This window comes from Cupressus sempervirens, chromosome 6 (assembly GCF_028749045.1).
Source record: "Cupressus sempervirens isolate cs-2001-9-10 chromosome 6, ASM2874904v1, whole genome shotgun sequence".
NCBI lineage: Eukaryota > Viridiplantae > Streptophyta > Pinopsida > Cupressales > Cupressaceae > Cupressus > Cupressus sempervirens.
The window spans coordinates 202721095-202745226 of record NC_143123.1 but is presented as its reverse complement, the minus strand read 5'-3'; the positions used below and the strand labels follow the sequence as shown (position 1 = coordinate 202745226).

The 24132-nt window shown below is 36.4% G+C and overlaps 1 protein-coding gene across 2 annotated transcripts in view; it reads left to right on the top strand.

The window, feature by feature from the left end:
- MET18 (ARM repeat superfamily protein) overlaps window positions 1-24132 on the top strand; it is a 332877-nt gene that overhangs the window by 83726 nt on the left and 225019 nt on the right. The window lies entirely within an intron of this gene.

Below are 24132 nucleotides of genomic sequence, written 5' to 3'. Positions count from 1 at the left end.
ATTACGAAGTTATTGTTTTTGTTAATTTTCTTTCCCAAATCCATTAAAAGTTCTTTTCCAATGCTTTGTGAATTGTCCATTTAGACTATTGAAAAATTAATATGCCATCCCTCTTCATCACATATAAAATAAAAGCTATTGTGCATGGTAAACAATAATATAATTTTCCATGGTTGCATAGGATGGGGGTACTGTTGATGTCAGTTATGTACCACTACATAACATATAGCAATTGAACACTTGATATGAGATATCAAACACTCAATTCCTCTCTTGAAAAGTTAATACTCATGAAGACATGAGAAAAAAATCCAATGTTACTTACACCTGTGGATACTAACTCAGTTATATCGATGTGATTTGTTGGTAATCACGTAGGCGGCCTTACGTTGTTCATTCAAGGATGACTTGGGTTTTTGGATGATGGTGATGATTTTGTATGAGTGCCAAATGATGTTAATAGTGGTGATAATGGGTGTATGTTTAACAATGAGGCTTCTCCTAACTTCTTTCCTCAAAACTCCAAATACTAAACTACTCACTGCTCTACTACTCCTATGAATGGAAAGATTAGCAAATGGATGAGGATCAAATCTAATGAAAGCTAACCAGCAGCTCTACCTCCATAGATGCAATGATTCAAGGGAAAATGACTAGATTACCATGCAAGGCTTCCTAACAAGCCGCTAGGATGCTAGTGGCCTAGTTTATAGATCCCTATCAAAAATCCACTAATATCACCATGTAGCTATCCATCTACTCTTACTCTTACTTAGCAACTTTCTCAAGATGAAATCTACTTTTAACAACTTCAAAGGAAATCTAATTTTAACTATTTGGAAGTAGAAACCATGCGATAACACCAAATGTTCTTAAACACCATGCAAGTCACAACAATGATAAAGAGAAGCGATTTTGGTATTATCTTAGCAACAATTTTCTTTGACCCGTTACAAATGAGAGGAAATGGCCTTATATAGAGGCCAAAATTACAATCGACGGTATAGATAAAGAAGCAAAACCAATGATCTAGATTGGATCCTAGAAACCCTAATTAGGGTTGCCACACCATCGGCCAATGAGAAGACACCGCCTCATCAATGGACCAATGAAAAAAAAGAAAAAGTGGCAACCAATGAGAAGGCACCAAAATGGTAGCCAATCAGAATCAGACATTTATCCTACCCAAGAAAAAGGAGAATTTTCCACTTGGGCTTACATCAAATGATCTTCTAATATAGTTCTACCCTTTTCTTTCATCTTTTTAGCCAAAGTGATGAACTTGGCTAGCTTGTCGTTGACTTCCTTCATGGGAGCGCAAGGTGTACGTTTCATCTTGAGCTCAGTGGAATTCATCATGTTGCTTGTTGCTTGTAGTGTTTTCTCATGATCCTTCTCATATTCTTTCGTGTATTTGATAAAGGCATTGAGGGAGGCAAGGGTGCCCAAATGTTTCTTCTTAATGGCAACCTTCCCCAACTCATCCAATCTCGATCCAAATTCTATCTCATTGATGTTCTCCTCTTTGATATCTTCAATATCAAGCGCAGCCCCAACATTGCTCATCATGGTTGAAATGGAAGTATCAACGCCTGAGCTGTGCTGTGCAATCTTGTTTTGTACCTCTTCAAGTATTCTCAATCTGATATTCAAGGCAACAAACCAAGACTCCACCATACTCAATCCTCCTTCATCTATCAATTTGGCTCTTTCCAAATATTTCTCCGGTAGCTCAATGAATGCTTGTAGCCTGGGAATGGTTAAGTCCTTGACTGGGAGGAAATCCTTCCATTCACCTTCAAATGTTCTGAATTTTTCTCTAATAGCCATTAATGACCTGAATGTCGAGACAAAGGAGGGCAATAAATTTTGCCCATCTTGGATTGTATCATGGATCCAATCCTTGACTTCATGTAGCTGGGCCAATATCTCTTCTATGTTGCTCTCGCTGTCTTGAGTAAGGGCTGCCTGGTGCAACTATTGGATAGGTTGGCAATCTCTCCAATACTTGTTCTCGGCCTCCAACTTTACAATCCTTTTGTTTGCCTTCCTCAACCTTTTTCGGATTGAAACGATGCCTTCCTAGAGCTCCTCACATTCCATGTCATCCGTGATTCTTCCCAAGTTATGCTCTACTATCTCATATTCCTGAGCCACAATCTCATCCAATGCCTTGTTAACCGTTGGTATAGCAATCTAAACCTTTCGGTGACCATCATTGTCGCTCTTGATTACCTTTGCCACCGTTTTTGCAATTTGTTTCTATTTCTCGCTATCACCCTTTTCCACTAATCCTTGGATGTCTTTAACTGTTCGTCAGTCACTATCTTGCCTCTTGGCATAAGTATTTGCCTCAACCATAGTGGTGCAGTGCATTTCCCTAAATCTGGATTCGGTTCGACTAGCAAAGCATCACCAACGGCCTTGGGTGCCTGGCTTATTTCCTCAATATCAATTGGCCTATTTTCTTCTTCACTAGTGACTGTCATATCTTCTCCATGTTGGTTCTCCGAGAGAGGAGAGTACTCGGTGCTATCGCTGTAACCACTTGATTCTAAATCAGAGCTCACCTCTACCACAACCTCTTGTCCACTTGTATTATCTTCTTGGCTTCTAGCCTCGATAATGCTCTTTCTTGACGGCGCTGCATTCTGTCTCTTTGGTTGAGGTTCTTGATGTTCTTTTCTTTTCTTGACCTCCAAACCTCTCTTCTTGTTCTTAACTGTTCTTTACTGCTAGCTACTGCCCTCACCTCTCTGTCTGACTGATTTTGCTGGACGTTCCTTTGGTTTCATCTTCTCATAAGTAAGGTGTACCCTCTGACTTTGAAATTTTCTTAACTTCATGTTGTACCACGACTCAGTGTGCAAATCAACTGTTCTTGTAACTGCTTCCAAGGAAGGATCTTGGTGATCATCCCAATCCATTGGGCTCAACTCCGTTCCATCCACTATATCATAATCTTCTCTCAACACATTTTTATCATCTTCTAGTTGATTGGGAATATCAAGGCCTCTCCATCTGATTGCTCTCATCATGTTCACTGACAATCTTGAGAAAGCTAGCTTTCTCACGTGAAAGTCATCCCGTATATTGGCCTAGAAATCCTCTATAGTAAGAACATGTTTGAATGTATTTCCATGAGATGCCTTAATAAGACCATTAGGATCAAATCCTTGCCTTGCTCTATACCATGCCAGATGATACCATTCTAATTCTTTCTTTGTAGCTGCAAAGGCGATAGGATTGGGGCAACATTGCCAATTCCAAATGAGAAGGTAATCTCTGTCTCACCTTTAAGTTTCCTCATTTTCTCATAATGCTCAAGTTGCCTAACCAATTCCATCAAAACTACCTTCTCGGTTGGGTACCTTGGAAGTCTCTTGGGACATACTGTGCTTCCTATTACTCTAATATATGTGAATTGCAGAAATTGGATGAACCAACTCCTATACTTCTTGACATTTGCTTCTGCTTCTAATGAGAGTCTCTTAGCAGGTGTCCCTTGTAATATCCTTACCGTTTTCATGGCAAAAGCAACACAAAACATCTTATAATCTTTGGTGTTGTGCAAATGAAGCTGTGGATAGCACTCATGCACCAAACATTGCCCCCGGCCCATTGCCAATTACTCCTAAGGCCTTAAGTCCAGGATTTTCATATAATCTTGTAATCAGGTAGAAAAGATAGGACCCCATATAGAATTGCTTTTGATTTTGTATAATCCTAAGTTGCAATTCTAAATTTTCGCTTATAATCCTAGCCCAATCAAATCTTCTTCTTCCCTTTTCAATTTCATCAATAAAATAATACATCTAGTTCTCGAATTGCATACCTTGAGCTAAGCTTATGATCCGACTGAGAAGCACAATGAGATTGCCATACTTTGATTTGAAATTTGACACGGTGAGCCTTGATGATCTGGTAACTCCTTTCTTGCCTTCGTGTAACCAATTTTGCTTTAGGTGAATGAAGAAAGCCTCTTGATTATCCTGAAATGACTCGGCTGCCTGATCCATCATTACGACTGTCATGCTTTTATACTGGGGAATATTAAATGCTTCTTCGACCATTTGTCTGCCGATGTTGGCCAACACTCTCTTCCCTTCATAAAAAATGATGGACTTGGTAGCAATATTGAACCGGGATGCACACCCCATTACCAAATCTGAACAAGGCAAGGTAGGAGGGAAGGCTGCCGCATGTACAATATTTTCTTTACCATGGGGGATTGTCCTTCCTTCAATCTGTCTTTTAACTAGATCATGTTCACTGTGCCGATATTAGTATCACTTATTCGCCTCACTTTCGAGAAGAAGGTGGTCTTAGGCATCATGTCTTCTTTGTCTTTTTTGGTGTTCGTTCCCTTTGAGTTCTCGCTTACACTATCATCTACCATCCTAAACACTTATTTCTGCCCCTTCGTTTTAAGTGATATGGACTACTCTTATCGATCTCCAACCTTCTTTCTATCGATGAAATCTAGCTTATTTCTGCCTCGCCAAGTCCTATCTCTACACTTATTAATCTCCAACCTTCAACCTAAGGGTGGGACTACCACTTATTTCTGCCTCTTCGTTGCCTTAAGATGGAGTACACTTATATCTCCCAACTTCAACCTAGGGTGGTCTAGCTTATTTCTGCCTTGCCAAGTGTCTTATCATGGAATTTACACTGATCTCTCCAAACTTCAACCTATCAATGAAATGATGAAGAGGTGGATGATTTCTCTTTCACCGAAAAATTCAAGATTTTCCAAAACAATTAAATCTAAAAAATTTCATTTTGAAAATGTTCAAGTCTATACAATTGTTTCCAATTTTCAAAATCCGTCTAAGTCCAAAATTTGTCATTTTGTCTTGCCGAATATGGTTCTAACCATCGAAAAGAAAAATGTTGTCTTTGAAATTTGCTTGGCCTAATGGTAAAATTGCAAGTTCTGGAAGATCAAGTTAAAACCGGGTGAAGAAAGAAATCCAACCACATCCCTCCTAGCTCGAAGGCATCCAAAGTGTAAAATTGTCAAATCAAAAACTTTTGGACAACTCCGAAAAATTTCGCTTAGGTGATCCAAAAAAAAGAGGGTCCCCAAAATTTTGGGGCAATGATGTGAAAACTTCACAACAGGTACTTGGGTACTTAGGGTACAGGGACAGTTATGGGTATGGCTATTGTTCTCAATAGGTGTATAGGAACAGGTATGGGTATGGCTCTTTTTCTAAATAGGCAATAGGGGTATTTGGGTACCTCAATTTAATTTTTATAGACAATCTGAAAGCTTGAGTCATAATAATTGGTTTTTCAAAACAACAACAATGATAAAGTTTGTAGATGTAATGTATTGTTTTCAGTTTCAGATTTGCAATATGTTTGTAATAATAATATATGCTAACTGTTTAGCTGCATAACAGAGAAGGCAGACTTTAGTCGTGAACAAAAAAATCATAAATCATGTAACAATGACATATTGCAAATGATAAAGTTTTGACTTGAACAGTGATAAAGTTTACTGTTAATCTATATTGTATCAAAATTTCAAACTGATTACATATTGATTTAAGCTTGATAAACAAAAAACTGATATGCTAATGAAAAATCGAAACAAAATTCAGAAATCTTAATCAATGTCCTTAGCAATGATGCTCTCCACTGAGTAGCCAGTACTTGGGTATGTGGGTTCGTGTCCTAGGGGTGTGGGTATGCGTACTCTTGCAACCTTGTACTTTTCCCATTTCTTTGCATTTGAAGAGGCCAGTAAACAATTTTTCTTTTCATCAACAAACAAGTGATGGCAACACTTTTCTAATGTTTCCAATTATTATTTTTGCTATCTAAGATTATCCTGTAATCTTGCAATGCTGCTCCTTTACTTCAAGAAGTCGTCAGAATTTCTTGAATGTGTTCCTGCCCAATAATGTAGTAAGGATGTTGGCTTTCTGTTAGACAATACACCAACAGAAGGCAAACTGCAGTGGGTTCTTGGTAAGTTGAGCTGTAATCTGATTGTTTGATAAGAATGAAGTATATTGAGCTTGTCATAGCAAATTATATTTTTCTCCGCTACACTTTTTTGCAATTTACTTGTCATAGTTAGAAAACTTAGAGCCAGAAGAAAAGTCAACTGCCCAAAATTTTGAGCTTGACTCAAATCTGATAAATACCTCTTTTACATGAATCAATGATCACTAATCTGATATTTCATATGATTCTTAAATACGGAAAATTTAGAATTTCAAATATTGTATAGCTGTACAAAAGCCAACTACAGTCTACTACTTCTCCCTCCCACTACTGCTAATATTCAGCCTTGAACTAGAAGGTAAATGTGAATTACCTTGAGGGGTTACTGATACCTCAAGTATATCGTTTTCTAAAGCTTCCAGTTTTGATGTGTCTCTCGACAACTCATTTTGAATATTGATTGATGTGATCCGAATTGAGGGCATTGTGAAGCTCCTTCCTCTTTATGTCTTTGGTTTGAACGTTGAGGTTGTATTTAGTGGAGACAAGGTTGTTGAGACATTTATTGGGCCAAGGATGGCGAGCGAGGTGTCTCACACTTTGGAGCTGAATTACTGGGGTTGTGTAGCGTATTTGATATGGTGATTTGCAATGGGTTGAAGAGTTGACCAAAATTTGGATGTATCACGTGTAAAACGTATAATGGCCAAAGTGTAGTTGACTATGAAATCTGTTCGCAAAATCTTAGAGCTAAAGTGCTTGAGTTTAAAATTGGTGTTTGCCCTTTAGAGTTGAACTCCGATGACATGCCTCTTTTTTTTTTAAGATGGACTTTGCCTCAAACAACCCACAATATAAACATGACTCTCATGCACAAAAGACAACAACTAGCAAAGGCAAAGGCAATATCATTTTAAATCAACAGAACAAAGTCATTTTCAAGGCGGTGCTGGAGCAGCAACTCTGTGAAAGTAATAATCTTTTGGTGGATGGCAATTTCGATGAGAAATGTGAACTGATTCATAGCAGTGTGCTGACCTTCAGTATACGTAAGGCTCTAGACGCATGTAAAAGATCAAACGACAAAAAGAGGGCTACTAATACTTTTCCGGCTAACCCATGGTACGATGAGGAATGATTATGTAATGCAACAAAGAGACTTATGAAAGGGAATGAAACAAACACAGAACTCATGAAATGGTATAAAAAATTGATTCACACAAAGAAAGATGAGTATGTCACAGCTAGAAGGCAAAATTTAATATCCCTTGGAAAACATGACCCCAAGAAGTTTTGGAGAGAGTTGCAGCAGGAGAAAAAACAAATAAATAACAGCATTACGGATGCTCAATGGCTTGAGTATGCTAAGCTACTTAATGAGCGCGCACAAGAGGAGAACACCCCTCCTTTTGTGAATACAATGAAGGAAATCTTCACAGTCGAGGATATCAAAATAGGGATAAAGAATCTGGCAAATGATAAAGCTAGGGATATTGATGAGGCAAGCTGAATTTTTTAAAATGGGGAGTGGAAATCTTTGCACCTAATATAAAGGATATCTTCAATCGTGTTGCTTGTGAGGTTTTCCCATTAGACTGGACAACTAGTGTGATTATCCCCCTCTTTAAGAGTGGAGATATCAACAATCCATCAATCTACCACACTATTATGGTTAACCCACTTTTGGGCAAACTTTTTGGGAGCATGGTAGAATGTTGAATCAACAAATGGGCAAAAAATGAAGGTAAGAGAGCAAGAGGGCAAGCCGGTTTTAGATCCAGACACTCCACAATTGATCATTTTATCACTCTTCGGCACATTATAGAGAAAGTGTGGGACAAACAGGGAGAAGAAGCCTATTGCTGTTTTGTAGACTTCAAGAAAGCTTTTGACACAGTGCCTAGAGACAAGTTATGGAATAGAATGAAAGATTTGGGGATTCCAGATGAGTGTAGAACAACAGTACATAGATTATATGAAAAAGTTAGAGCCAAAATCAGAACTAGTCACAGAATGTCGGAATGTTTTGGGAGTGACATTGGCGTTAAACAAGGATGCCCTTTATCTCCTACCTTGTTTGGGTTGTGCATCGATAATCTAGAAGCTTGGTTAGATAAAACCAAGGAGGAGGGTGTTCATCTGGCAGGGTACGTCTTGAAGGTTCTTTTGTATGCTGACGATCTTATTTTGATATAAAAAATGACGCAGGGTCTAAGAGATCATTTAGGGGACTTAGTGCAATTCTATCAGGAAGTTGGGATGAAGGTGAATATTACTAAAACCAAAGTCCTGGTTTTTTCTTTAAGGAGAAAAGAAAAGCATATCACATTCCTGTTTGAAGGCAAATCGTTGGAAATTGTGAAAGAATACAAATATCCTGGGATTGACTTCCACTATAAGCTCAGTTGGGAGACTTGTAGAGTGAAAAGGATTAAGGGGGCTAGAAAGCTTCATTTTTACTCCATAATAGATGCAGGACAGAGTAAACGATGGGATTGGAAAACTCAGAAGACTCTTTTTGGTTTGTTGGTCACACTGGTGGTTCTTTATGGCTGCGAGGTGTGGGGGGGTTGCATGTCAAATTGGGGGTGGAGACAAATAGAGAGAATTCAAAAACAATTAATCACAAGTAATCTCAAAGTCAAGAGCTCTATGCCTTGTGAAATTCTTTTGGTTGAGGCTAGGGCTTTTCCATTAGAGGCTTCAACAATAGTCCGGTTACTTAGTTACTTAAAGAAGATTGAAAACATGTAAGATCATCGGTGGCCGGAAATTGTGAAAGAAGAGGCTCTTAACCGAAGGAAAAAAAAAAATGGATGAAGCAAAACATGAAATGGTTGGCTAAATGGAACATCAAGTTACAAGATTGCCTGAACACAAATGCGGACATAAGAAAGTTTGTTAGAGGGAAGTTTCACAATGCCATGTGGAACAATAATGAGTAGAAAAAAAGCCTGTTATATTAAAGAATTTAATCCAACAGGGGAACTTGACGAAAAAGCGCACCTTGGGGCTGCTATTAAAGGAAAGGCAAGGTTATTAGTGGCACAAATGAGAACAGGATCTCATCACCTCAGGTCCGAGACGGGAAGATGGAAGAGGCCCAAAGAGGCTTGGGAGGAGAGAATTTGCATATTTTATCGGTCTAGAGTAGCTGAAATGGAATGACATTTTCTCTTAGAATGCGTGGCATACGACAATATCCAATCTCTCTATGATGTCATCTTGAAGGCAGAGAACATGCATAGCTTATTTGAAGGGGACGGGATAAAGCAGACTGCTGGTTTTTTGGTTAGGATTCATATCAAAAGATTAGAAATGGAAAGGAATTCGGAAATTATTTAGTGCGGCTGTTCTTTGGTCCCTTAGACTGCTCTGGTCTTGTGGACGTCATTAAAAATCATTCATTCATCCAAATGCTCTTAAAAACTCTCTAATTATGTTCATTCCTAGAAGCATTGCGGGAATGGCACAAAACATCTATGGCTAGAATTTGAAGATATGTTGTAAGACCAACATAAGCCTACCTCCACAAATGTAAAATAAAACAATATAAAATCATATGTATTAAATGTAAATTTGTGATACTTGTCAGCATTATGTGTTTAGTTTGTCATTGTTGTCAACATGCCATGTGCATTAATATACTTGATGCAAAGAAGTATGGGAATTGTATCTAATGGTTGTTATGCAGAAAAGAGTATATGAAGTTTGATATGCAAGAAAGAGTATTTGAAGTTTGATATGCAGGAAAGGGCATTTGAAGTGCTGTATTATAAACTCACATGATTGTTCTTATGTTGGTTGATAATAACAAGTCAATTGAGGTGTATCAGGAATGAAGTATGGGAAGTTGGTATGTGTGGGAAACAGAATTTGAAGTCGTTAAAGAAGATGCCCCGTGTTTCCCCACATAAGAAGTTGATGGCTTGCAGTGTTGGTGCTGTAATATACAGTCTGTGAATGTTGTACGAATATATTTTACAGGAAAAGGTTGTGTTTTCTTGTTTGCTGATAGGAAGGTTGGTTGTTAGGATTAGTCAGGACTGGTTTGGAGAATGCTTTGTATTGCTCTCTCAGGTTGTGCTATTTGGTGGACATGTTTCTAACATCTTTGTAGTGTTCCAGTTCGGATATCTTATGTTCGTTTGCTCCACAGTGCATATATGTTGTTTTGTCTCTGGCTGACTTAGCTGATTTTGATGCACTGATTTTGTATCTTATCACTCTGGATATGCTTTGGAGTAAGTTTTAAGAGATTGAAATAGGTTTTTGAAAAAAGAGAGAAAAAAAAGAATTCCCTCTTAAAGTTTGTTACTTTCCTTAAGTATCTCCTATGCATTTTTGGTGAACATTTCATCAAGCACTGTCCGTCAATGACCTCCTCTCGTTTTGTTCCTTTGGGGTATGGATAGCACAGTTATACATTTGTAACAAATGTTTGCTTGAGAAAAAGAAGACTTTCTAGTGCTTTATGATGTGATAAAGCTTTGTCAAATATCAATCACCATCAATCACACAAGCTTATAACTTTGTTGTGTTCACTCATCAAGCTAAGTACAAGTACTGTTTGTAGTGTTCATAGCATCTTCAACCACACTTTTGATGCATTCTCTCTTCCCAATGTACTTGAACATTAAATCAAGGCAACAATCAACACTTAGTCTCTAAAAAATGGTCAGATGCCTCTTTCAAATGAGTCTCCTTGTAGCTACATATGTGGGTGCATTGTCCATGGCTATTTGGATGATGTTCTCCTCTGAACCTCTAGGATCACCTCGTCCAATGGATTGCATAGAGTATTTGGATTCATGATTTTGTGCAAGGTATCTATGAGCTTAGAGATCGCCAATTTTACCACTTGAAGCTGTTAAAAGTTGATCGGGGTCCTTTTTATGTCGTTTGTTCATCCATTATATAGAGTGCATCATCCCTTTTTCTGCCATCTTATGTTTTGATCATTTATTATAATCTCCGTAGTTTTGTAGACTTCCTCCAACAATGGGCTAATAAAACCATGTGGAGTTAGTCTCAACATCAGTAAAGGTTTAATGCATTTACCAATCCTAATATGCACTGCTCTCCACATTAAATGGTACACCATACTATTGTCATGGTGCTTCTCCTAGTTTCAAGGATTACTTCAAGTGAAAGTTGTGCACCTGGAATAATGTGAAGAATTAAAAAATTAGGTGAGGTATTAAAATGCCCTGAGTTCTACTCAGTATTAGTGGAGCAATGCAGAGCACACGGGTCAAGAAAATAATCTCCATATGGATTAGAGGTGGTCATCAACTTCATTGTTGATGTAACTTCTTCTCTTATCCTCTTCCTTCCAACATTTTTCTTCACATAGCTTGGAAGTTGGGATTACATTTCTTCTTTGCACTTCTTTATTTACTGGGGTACTGGTATATTGACCAGCATTTTGGGCATTTTGGCATTTCAATCAATTGATACCTCTTCTCATATTAAGTCCGTAATAAATGCAGGTCACGGTGTCCTTGATCACTCTTGTGTAGTATGCTTTCCATAGGGGTCATTTTGACGAGCCACTTGCATTGAACATTGTAGATTTCTGACAATGAAAAAAACTTAGCAGCATTTGAACAGGAGTTTCATTCTTTGGGATTTAAAATTTGAAACAAGAACGAAAAAAAGAAAAGAAACCAAAACAAATACTTGTACAGATATGGTCTAAGTCTTGATTAACTTTACAAGTTATACTCCTTAGCAATGGACAATCAATATGCACCACTGAGTTAATTGGTGAAAATGAAAATGACAAAAAACACGAAGGAGCAGGGCTTTAACAAGGGTTTTTGATTTCTTTCAGCTAAGTTTGCAGAGAAAACTTGCTATGTCTGACTTTGTTTTTACTAGCTTACTTACCTAAAATATATTAGTTGCAGATAAGGCACTCATCTGCCAAAAAACATGCAAGTCTGGCGAGAACTTGGCAAGTTTTAGAACTGACTGTTATTATTCCTTATACTCAAGCTTTTGTAAATCCTAATTTACTTGTCTCTTGTCTCTCATGCAACTAGGAAATTAGATTTGTATTCTTGTTATGTAGGTTCTGTTAAAGTATAGATTCAGTAGAAGTGTTATTGATACTGTGTTTTGTATACGATTCTCTCTCTCTCTCTATCTATATATATATATATATATATATATATATATATATTAGCGAAGTCAATCATATATGTTATATCAATATATATGTTCGTATCCTCACACACACACACACACACACAAATTCCTCATCTCACCCGATATTCATATTAATGTGTTTGGCAAATCATAGTTTGTATCGGGCCAAATTAAGGTTTGTTCAGGCCTTCTCTTATACAGCCGATGGTGAGTACATGTCCACGTAGGGACATGACCCTAAGTGGCTATGGCCATTGGCCACATAGATTCATGTCCCTATAGGACATGTACTCTTCACCACGTATTTATATTGATGCTGCTGTGAGTTGAAGGATATCAATCAACGGCAATGTTCTCTCTCTCAACGGCAGATCAATATACAAGTTAAAGCAAAACAGTATTATACTGCTATACATTTCTAATATCATTAGAATATTTTCAGTCTGAATATATATATTATCAGTTGTATTTGATACTCAGTCTGAAACGTATTCAGACCTATTCAATTAGTTTGAAGCAACAAAATTGTGTAAAGATCTATTACAACTGCTCTCTATCAGAGATCCATTACATTCACAGGCTCCCTTCTATTTATACCATCATCCTTATCAAAACATGTGAAAAACAGTTCACTTTGTAATACTTTAGAGTTCAATTCTACAACTGTACTTCCTCTTGTAGATGTCAATCTTTGTCAAATATTTCCTGTGAATAACAATAGGAAAATAATTCTGAGACTTTTGCGCTAGAATTATTAATCAGGTTTCATTATCATCTAATATATCAAAGTTGATTAAATTTTTTCTAACACATGAAACCAATCTCCAGCTAACAATATTGAATCTTTCTGGTACACCAATATTGTATGATAATAATATATTGATTAATTATTAATTCACGAGTAGTATAAATTATCAATAAACTAGTAATTAGTATTATATTAATTATTGTTACTTCTAATTAAATAGTTAATTATGGATTAATAATAATTGAACAAAATATGTAATACAAAATATTTTTACATACATCAATTGTGGTTCTTGACAATCTGCCCCTCCCAGATTTGCTTGTGCCCAAGTAACTAATAGTAGAAATTGACAACTGAACTCATTTTCTCTTATCTTCTAGAGAAATGATTTTAGTTCATCTCATAATGGTGTTAATTGAATTTTCAGAAACCACGATTGTATGATAATATGCCTCAAATTCATCTTTTTAAAATTATTCTCTTGTTATAGATAAACCAAGTAGGATAATCATAAAGTGTAAACTTGAAAACATATGCATGAATATGTGAAGACATGGAGTATATACAAAGCATACACACTAATGCATGAAGACATAGAGCATACACAAAGTATACACATTGATGCATGAGGATACAAAATATAGACATTGATGCATGAAGACACAAAGTGTACACATTGATGCATAAAGACACACACATAATACACACATTATTTGTTAATTCCTGATAACCTGACAATATAAATATTCTGATTTGCCAGATCGTTCTGAACCAGATGCATAAAAAACCTTATAATATGGGCCTAGAATCATTATACTTCCTCTAGGAATAATCAGCAATTTTCTATGGGTCTTATTAGACCTATTATTGACAAATGTGGTTAGTTAACCACTAACCATTAGTCAAAATAGAATGGGCTCCGATTTTGAGAAAGGGACATGATTTGGAAAAGGCCGACCTAGGAATGGGTGTGCTTGTTGAAAGGTCAAGTCCCTTGGGTTATTTATAAGATAGGGGTGTGTTTGTAGATAGAGGGCACACAATTATTACACAAGTCTACCCCTTCTAGCATTCAGCCCTAGGTGATCTACTTTCAGATTTATAACAAATTCAGAACTTACTTTTAGGATCGATTATATCTAGACCATAATATTTGAAGGTTAGTCTCAGTAAATTATAAGTACTTCATCAGCACTCTAATTATCAAAATTTGCAGAATCTTTACATGGTATCGGAGCTCTGGTAGTCAAACCTTGGCTCTGCAAATGGATAATCAGATCTAAAACATATCTAGCAACATCCTTCTACCTACAATGGCCAATGCAATCCGACCTGAACACAAGTTTGATGGAAAAGACCACTTCATTGCATGGAAATTCAGAGTTATGATGGCTCTTGAAGAAAATGATGTAACACTGTTTGTTGATAAGGAATCCAAGCACCCTGATGCTGATCCTTATAAAACTAACTGGATCAAAGGAAACAAGAAAGCCATGAGAATCATATTAGATGGAGTAAAAAATGAAATAGTACCTATGCTAATGAAACATCAGACAACATTCAATAAGATGAGTGCATTAATAAATGCATATGAAGTTAATAATGCAACTAGAATCCTTTCACTAAAAAGGTAACTAAATCATATAAAAATAAGGAAGGGATAATCTATGAATTCATACTTCCTAAGGGTGGCTAGTCTAAGAGATGAACTTACAAGCATTGGGTACATAATTGATGACAAAGAACTTACATTAATGGCCATAGATGGATTACCAGATTGATGGAAAATATTGTCACAAGGAGTAAGTGCTAGAGACAAACTTCCATACTTCAATAGACTTAAAGGAGATTGAATTCAAGAAGAATCTAGGCAGCTCAAGAATGGAAGGAAATTGAAAATTGAAGATGAAGAACTTGATGTTCTCAACACAAATTCCTACAAAGGTAAGAAGAAGAACTTCAAGAAGAAGAAGGCTTATCAAAGAAATGACAAACCTAAGAGAGATTTATCCAAAGTAAAATGATTTAAATGTGAGAAATTTGGACACTATAAAGCAAATTGCCTAGAGAATACAAAGCAACAAGTAAGTTGTACAAATGTTACTAAGAAAGAGAGAAATGTGTATTGTATTCAGCACTATCAAATGAAGTATCAAGCAAAGCATGAGTAATTGATAATGAATCATCTCAACCCATTACAGGATACAAATAAGTACTAGACTCAATATCAGAAGAAGTTAATTACGAAGTTACCATAGGTGATAAATCCACTCATCTTGTCAAAGGAATTGGGAACAACAACTTGAAACTGAAGTCGGGTATTTCTCTTCATCTGAAAAGAGTACTCTATGTACTAGGAATCACGAGAAATCTAATCTCTGTTACAACAATTGAAGATGGACATAAGGTTGCATTCATGGACGGTAAAGTATTGACCTGGTCTAAGAACTCTTCATTTAAGAAATCAAAGTTGATTGGTCAAAGAAAGGGATACTTGTGTGAATTAAATATAGAACCTATTCAAGCCTTAATCCATGAAACTGCTGATATAAATGAAGTGTGGCATAGAAGGTTAGGACATCTAAACTTCAAAGCCTTATCGATTATGGAGAAGATGATTATTAGTTTACCTAAATTAAATAAAGATCATTCTAGCATATGCAAAGGATGTGCAGTAGGTAAGAACACCAAAAGTCCATTTCAAATTAGTACTAGAAAATCTAACAATGTTTTAGAGTTAGTCCACTTAGATTTATGTGGACCTATGTATGTTCCTTCTCTTGGAGGATTTTTTTACTATATACTTTTTATAGATGATTTCTCTGGGAAAATATGGATTTAATGAATTCAAAACCTTAAGAGGTTTAATGAATTCAAAGCCTTAACTGAAAACCTATCAGGACATAAAATTAAAATTAAATGAAAACCTATCAGGACAAATTAAAACTCTTAGGTCTAATAATGGAGGGGAATGTACTTCAAATTTGTTTAAAGATTTTTGGAAAGAAGTAGGAATTAAGAGGGAGTATACTGTTCCTTATAATCCACATCAAAATGGGGTAGCAGGAAGGAAGAATAAGACAATTATAGAAGTGGGAAGAGATATGATACTTGATTAAAACTTAGAATTTTATCTTTGGGCAGAAGCCTCATGTACTGCTGTCTCTATTCAAAATAGAAGTCCTCACTCTCACCTTAGATAAAACTCCTTAACAAGTCTTTTCTAAGGTTAAACCAAATATAAGTCATCTTAGGATATTTGGGTGCCCTGTATACATACATGTTCCAAAAGGAAAGAGAATTAAGTTAGAACCCTCCGAAAGGAAAGGGATTTTTATCAGGTATAGTGAAACCTCTAAAGCATATAGAATTTATATACCTGGTTAGAAGAACATTGAACTTAGTAGAGATGTTATCTTTGAAGAAGAGCTTGCATTCAATAGAGCCCTAAGTTTTGAAGACCCCTCTCATATGCTTAGTTCTGAAGAAAATCATGATCCTGAGTTTCAAAGGCATAACATTGAAGAAATTGAAGGTTAGATTCAAAACCTTAATCTTGAGTAAACTCAAAATCCTAAGAAAAGACGACATTGGGCTATTAAGACTGTAGAGGAAGCACAACACTTCGCTGCACCATCTAGAACCTTCGGAGAGAACAAAAGTCCCAAAAGATTTTCTAGCTATGCAACAAACATGAGTGACTTATCTAACTTAGAACCAACAAATGTTTCAGATGCTATCAAACATACATCTTGGAAGGATGCCATGACAGAAGAATACGAATCCATTATTAAGAATGATGTTTGGGAAATTGTTCCAAGGCCCAATGTAATGTCCTCGATTTTGGCAGGTCAACACAGTGGATGGAGTTAGCTCATCATAGCGACCCTCGTGAGTTGACAAGGTGTTTTGGGGTTCTCAGTTGTGGACTTACTATTTTTAGTAAGTCTATTTTCGGCAGTTGCTATTTTTGGCAGTGTAGTGGGTGGCTTCAGTAGTTGGTTGTCATCTGCAGTTAATAAAGTAATAAATTGCATGAGTTCTTATTTGTTTTTTAATCTTTGAGTTGCATTATTATAATAATGTTTATATTATTGTAATAATGACTTTAAGAGATATTTCTTAAAAAGCAAGTTGGAAAGTTTCTAGTTTTGAGTTTTTTTGGAAACTTCCACAATTTCTGAAGTGGAGTTTTAGGTAAACTTTGGGCCAAAGAAAGCTATCAATTTAGGCAATTTAAGTTATGCAGTTATATGAGGAAGGATAGCTTTCGAGGATAAGGTTACCAAAGCCTTTCATTTAATAGTATGCTCTGCTAATGTCTTACACTGCATTTACATTTGTCAAAATAGGGCAAGATGGACTGCAGTAGTCCTCATTAGTTTCGTTGAATCATTGAATCATATTTAGGATATGTTATTTTTCCACTTTCCTGGTCTGTGAGGTTCAGTTGTATTTTTAGATCATCTTTTATGCTTGATGGTAATTCTGGAAAGTCTTGACAGTGTGGGACCATTCTTGTCATGCAGAGACACTCATGGTTACAACATGATATCAAGTTTCTAACCCGTCTTCCCGATTCAAACCAGCTGGAGTTAACAGTAGAATATCTCTGCATTATTATCTGTTTGAGAAGGAACCTATTCTTGGTGATATTAGACAACAGTAATTAAGTGTCTACTTATTGTAAAAGATTAAGTTGCTAGCCTTGCAGGTGTACTATCATTTGGAATGAAGCAGTAGTATTGGCAAAAATCATCTCTTACAACAGCAAGTTCGTCACTGGTATTCTATGTTCGCACTAAATGTTTGTTTTTTCCTTTTAATTTGAACTTAGTGTCAATTAAGTGCTAGGAAGCGATGCAGTTTTACATTTCTTTTAACCAAGTGTTATCCAAGAACATTAACTAAGTTTCCTTATAGCTTTAAGAAGAATAACTGGTGCAATCTATTGTATCCAACTGTGCCGCAGACCTTGCTTCTTCTGAAGAGGATGCATTCCTCACACTCTCATAGTAATTAATAAATTATAAGTGCAAAATAGAAGTTTCTTGCCGTCCAGATTTATCAATGCACAAAGATACTTATATTCTTTACACTCGCATTTAAATAATCGATTCTTCCTGCTATGAAATGTGAGCAACTCAAGACGTGCCATTCTTTATCATTTATATCACTAATAAAAACTTTATTTAATTTAATTCTCTATTGCGAGATGCTAGCAATATTTACGGCTACAATGGTGAAGTTCATAAATCCCTACGATACTGAAGTTCATAAATCCTTCTTAACACAATTGTGAAAGAAAGAAGTTAACGTGCAAGACAAGCTTACTACTTTTATACATTGCACAGTAGTATTAGTTGCTGCATAGAATCTTTACTGCTGAACAAACTCATTCTATTTTAAGGAATGGGGTGCTACAGGTTTTTCTTGTTCCTTCAATCTTATGCAATGGAGACTAAGTTGCCGGTTCGCGGTTCGGTTCCGGGTTCGGGTTCGAGAACCGGTTCGCTGGTTCGACAAAATTTTGAAAAGGGATGTTTTTGTAAAAAAAAATATATTTAAAAAAAAAAAAAAAAAAAAAAAAAAAAAAAAAAATATATATATATATATATATATATATATATATATATATATATATATATATATACATCTTTACGAAGCATGAGTTAGAATTAGAATGTAGCATAGTAGCATAAACACATTTGAACAACAAAAAACTTTAAAACAGCATAAACAATATAGTAGCAAACCACAGTGATCATTGGAACCCCTAGCGACTAGATTTCTTCCCTTTCATTTAAAAAATTCATAACTGTATCTGATTAGTTTATGCAGATCAACAGTAAGTTTTAATAAAAATTTCTTCTTTTCATAAATTTATTTACCAAACTCTTATTATGATTAACATAATCGATTGAACGTGGTTAAAAACTAATTAGATCTAGCTTGCAAAAGGTAAATCCCTTTGACCAGCTGAATATTCTTCAATCTCTTTGGCCACAATCTCCCAAGCACTGATCAACAACAGTAAACTGGAAAAAGACCATTCATGGAGGCCTCTGGATAACACAGTCTGACGTCCCAGATTCAATATTCTTTAATACAATTTTTAATATACCTAGAGGAGAAATAATCAGCCAAACAGTGATAGACAATGTGGTAAGTAGCTACCCCACCTGACCATATTCATGTGACCGTAACTTTCTTCTGCAGGGCAACATTTCTCAATAAAACGTTGTTTATTGTTTAGTGTTTGAAAAATTCATATTGCTACTCAAATAGGCCCTGAAATTCCTCGAAATTGGTCATGGTGGTCGCCACATGTTGAGCATCTTCTCTTGTGGGTGTCTCAAATTTAGTAGCATTTTGATTCAAATAGAAAGTGTTTTACAGCTAGGGATTACTCAACACTAAAAAACTGTGGCATTGTAATGCCTACCAACCCAGACCCAAGATGTATCAACATAAATTAAATTAAAACATGCTGTAATGTGGAAAATTTATATGTGGTTCTCCTGGGTTCGAACCCTGGTCCAAAATTTTATATGTGGTTCTCTTGGGTTCGAACCCTGGTTCGAACCAGATCGAACCAAGCCTCAAAAAATGAACCCAGGTCGAACCGGACCAGAACCACGAACCGGTTCGAACCGGTACGTGGTCCGGAGGGGGGGGGGAGGTACTCGTGCAACTTAGAATGGAGAAGTAGAAAGGGATATGCTTGTAATGAATAGAGGAGTTGCAGTTGATACCGTCACCAACACCTAGTTATGTGCAGGATACGACTGTCTCAGACTTTCCTGTATGTAATTCTTCCTCTAGCATTATCAATTCTGGCTTCCAAGAATGAATGAACTCTCTCCTCAGTGAAACTTATACCCATGCAGGAAAAGGCATCTCTATCCTCAATCAAACTTATACCGGTGCAAGAAAAGGCATCTCTATCCTCAATCAAACTTATACCGGTGCAGGAAAAGGCATCTCTACATTGGTGATACGACAGTATCTTGCTGCCATTACCCATCATGTATGAAGAGATATGCTTCCCGTTCATATCCAAGAAACTCCCTTGTTCTAATGTTCCTCAAATATTTAAATTCATAGAACCACGCTTCTCTGACAATACATAATAGCCATATGAATTATTTCAATTGCGATTAGCAAAGGGGTGGCGGTTTGAGGTGGTCGAACTAGTTTTAGTTGGGTGTTAATAAATAATGGCAACTCTCCACATAACCAACTTTATTATTGAGTGTCTGCTTTGTATCACAATCAAATGTTCCACATTAATATATTTAGCATTAAATAAATCTATAAGAGTTTGGGTATCTAAATGCTAGCAAGTGATAGTATAAAACATGCATGTACCTATAGTCAAAATATATACGTATCCTATATTTACATGTGTGTGGGTAGTTCTACTATGGTGTTCAAACCATTGATGATTCACACATAAATACATCTATATATCACGAATAGACATACATACATCTTATAAATCATCACTTACTAATTTTACATTAAGCTAATAAAAATAAACTAAGTTAGGAACCTCAATAAGTCAGACAAGGCTGACACAACCTAGATGGTGAAAGTCGGTGGTATCGATAAGACTCCATGGTTATGTTGATTAATCGAAGATAAAGTGAACACAACCATTTCACAATCTTATCAAGACTCAGATCTGACAAGGTGACCCTATCATTCCAGTTGTACTCACCCTTTTTATGCAATTCCAGTCCATCAGTGTCCTTTACCATATCTTTTCCTTCTTTCCCGATGATACCCCTTTCTCTTGGAGGCTGCATTGATCTTGCACCCACTTGCCAAACAATAGTAGTGAGTTTGTCATAGTAATCTCATCAAAATAGATAATGCAAAACACAATTACATTTATGTCAAACTTGCTTGATCATATGGAATAATATTAACCAATACAATTCCATTGCATCTTAAACCTAAACCAAATTATTATCGTTTTTTTCAACTCCAAAAACCATTTAGGGCACACTTTACAAAATCACCATTTAAACTAAATCTAGAAACTATGATTTACGAAACCACTATTTAAAATTAAATCATTCCAGAGGGTTGTGACATATCCTCCCCTTTTTTAATCATTGTCCTCGATGATTGTGTAAAAACGTTAACACAACATACAAAATAAAACCAATGAAACATAGTTTAATTAATCAAAATTGATTATATGCACTTAACAAATAGAGAAATTGTTGATGAATTTCGTTGTAGTCTTTCTAGGCGGCACCGTCTTCTGTGTATTGGTCCCACTAGACCTTGTGTTGTTTAACTTCCTTGTTTCGTGAGTGGAGGTTACATACTTTGAGCACCTTGATGGGCTCAACCATGATCGGCCCTGGGTCCAACACCTGCAAGGAGTTCCAATCTATCATATGAGAAAAATATGATATATATTTCTTTAAATAAGAAACATGAAACACATCGTGCATTTGGGTTAGTGTTAGAGGTAGAGCAATTCTATATGTAACCGGCTTGATAACTTCTAGATGCTCAAAGGGTGCTACGTATTTGGGGCCAATTTGGAAGATTTCCCAAAAGAGATGGCACTTTTTTGAGGTTGGACTCGTAGGAGTACCTTCTCTCCCACTTTAAAGTGTCTCGGCATTTTCTTTATGTTTGCATAGCTCTTCTTCTAATTTTTAGGTTATGCAAACCTCAATTGGATTAATTTAACCGACCCCTCAAATTTTGATGATATTTCTGGATTGAGGACCACCCTATCTTCCAGCTTATCCTAGCTGATAGGGGTTCTGCACCTCTTTCCATACAATGCTTTAAATGAAGCCATTTTAATGGACAAATGATTGGTGTTGTTTGTAATGTCCCTTGGTAGGGATATCTTAAAATTCTTCAATTTCTTGTATTTGCACTACTCAATTATTTGCAATTGAATTAGGTGGTGGAGATTATGCCCAATATTTCCTTTCTATGTTTGATGCAATCAACATATATGCAACATGATTTGCTTCATACATATATATCCTATTATAGTAATTGATATTAATAGTATGTATGTTGCAACTCCTTTCTTATATCTTCCTTATAGAGAGTGTCGAATATCTTAAAGTTAGCGATATTTTATATTCTCTCCTATTTGATTTGCACATATATCTTCCTCATAAGTTATATATATATATATATATTTCTCCCAATTCCAAGCCAAATTGTCTCTTCAATATTAATCGGCTTATGATTAATAGATAAACTCCATTAATGTATCTTGCTTGAAGAAAGCCATGAGACACAACATCATAGTAACCACAAATCTTCCACCTCTCAATGAAGAAGGTAAACTTGTGTTTCCATCGGTTGAAATGATTGATGTATGGGAGGAGAAGATGTGGAACTGTACCGTCAAGGAATACTTGGTACGCTAGAAGCACTTGCCACTTTACAACACCACTTGGGAAGGTGAACACATTCTTTAGCATCCAACGTTGTATTTGCTTGAGGACAAGCAAACTTGGGACGAGAGGACTGTAATGTTCCCGTCATAAAATAAGTAAATTATTAAAATCTTTGTTTATGGGACGATTGATTTAGCATAACTTGAACCTATTTTTATTTTAGTTGTTTCCTTAGGAGTTTGCCGTGTCTTTTGTCAGTACTTAGTTTCTCCCTTGACAGGGTATTTATGTTTGTGAGGTCGAGTTGTTTAGCCATGCAATTTGGATTGTTTCTTTGTACTGTGAATTCCTGTTGGAGTTCAATATTGTTTGCCATTTTGGAAGTGAAAGATCTTCCGTACTTGGCTCTTCTAGTTTCGGTGGGATTCAACCCTCACCCTATTTCACTCCTGCATTACTTCACTTGGATGTGGTAAGTTCAAGCACTATCTATAGAAAATTCTGTTCCATTCTTGCGTATATCTTTACAAACATTCTTTGTGATTGATATATTTTATTATTGGTGGAATCAATATGGTTGTGAATATATATATACCTGCATTCAACATCCCTCCCGCACACAGTCATGTATGACCTATGTACAAACTACATTTTCCTACCTTATGGCTCATAGTCCGTACAGACACCCAACTACACTTGGTGCTCCATTCAATCTCGCTCCTCACTGGGCAATAGCTTGTCGTACGATCACCTCCAACTTCCCATCATATGACGTACTCTGCCGATTGTATGGTAATAATCAGCTTCTCACTGTATGACCTCATAGACCACCATATGGACCTAGACTACCACCGTACGGCTAAGATTTGACACTGTGCCCATTCCCCTCAGATTGTACATCATCTCAAGTTTCTCCCTCACGTCCATACGACACCTTTCAGCTGCCTTATAGTTGTGGAATAATGTATACAGAGAACCTATGTCTTCTACAACTAGATTAGAACAATACAATGGTATTAGAGCTGATGATCTTGCCAGCTTGTAGGGCATTGTGATTGAATCATGGCACCCAACGATAGTTTGAGTGATACACTGAGAGAGCTAAGAATTAGTCGAGAGAAGATTCACCTACGGATGAAGGAAATACTCAACCTCGTGGTGTGCACATGACCTCGTGAAGAGCATCGAGAATCACAAACACCCACTTTGGCTGAGTCATTGAAGCAAAGCAAGAAGGATTGGGTGATTGGTGGATGGGAGAGAGACATAGCTTTGGAGGATTATATAGAATTGCGAATGAAGTATTCATCATCTTAGCACAATATACTCTTCAACATTGACCTGAAGCAGTAGATTGATAAGTGGCTATAGGATGAAGGCAGGCAGACATCAGAGGACATGGACATGAAAATACTCATGCTCCTTCTGATGGAGAACACCAAAAGTCTCAAGTTAATCAGAAGATTGAAGAAATTATGGATGATTCAAATAAGGTTGATGATGTAGAATCCTTTGAGGTAAGGGAACAAGACAAAATAGCAGAGCTGAAACAAAAGGACAACTAAGCCAATGTTACAACACCTAGACCTTCCTATGAAGCGTTAGATACTACCAAAAACTGCCCCTCTAGATTTGACCCTTTTAGAATAGGCAATTAGGTTAGTTTGTCTTTGAGTAACTCAAGGGCCCATTGACACTTACTGGTCCTTTCAAATCGCTTGCCTTTCTATTGCAGTGAAGTTACTTCTTGCAAAATAAATGTTAGAACACAATAATAACAAGATTAAATATATATTATTCTACATTGTATCCTAACCCCAACCTTAAAGATGTCTCCAAATTGGGTTTCTTAACACTCAATTTTTCCATCATCTTCTCTGG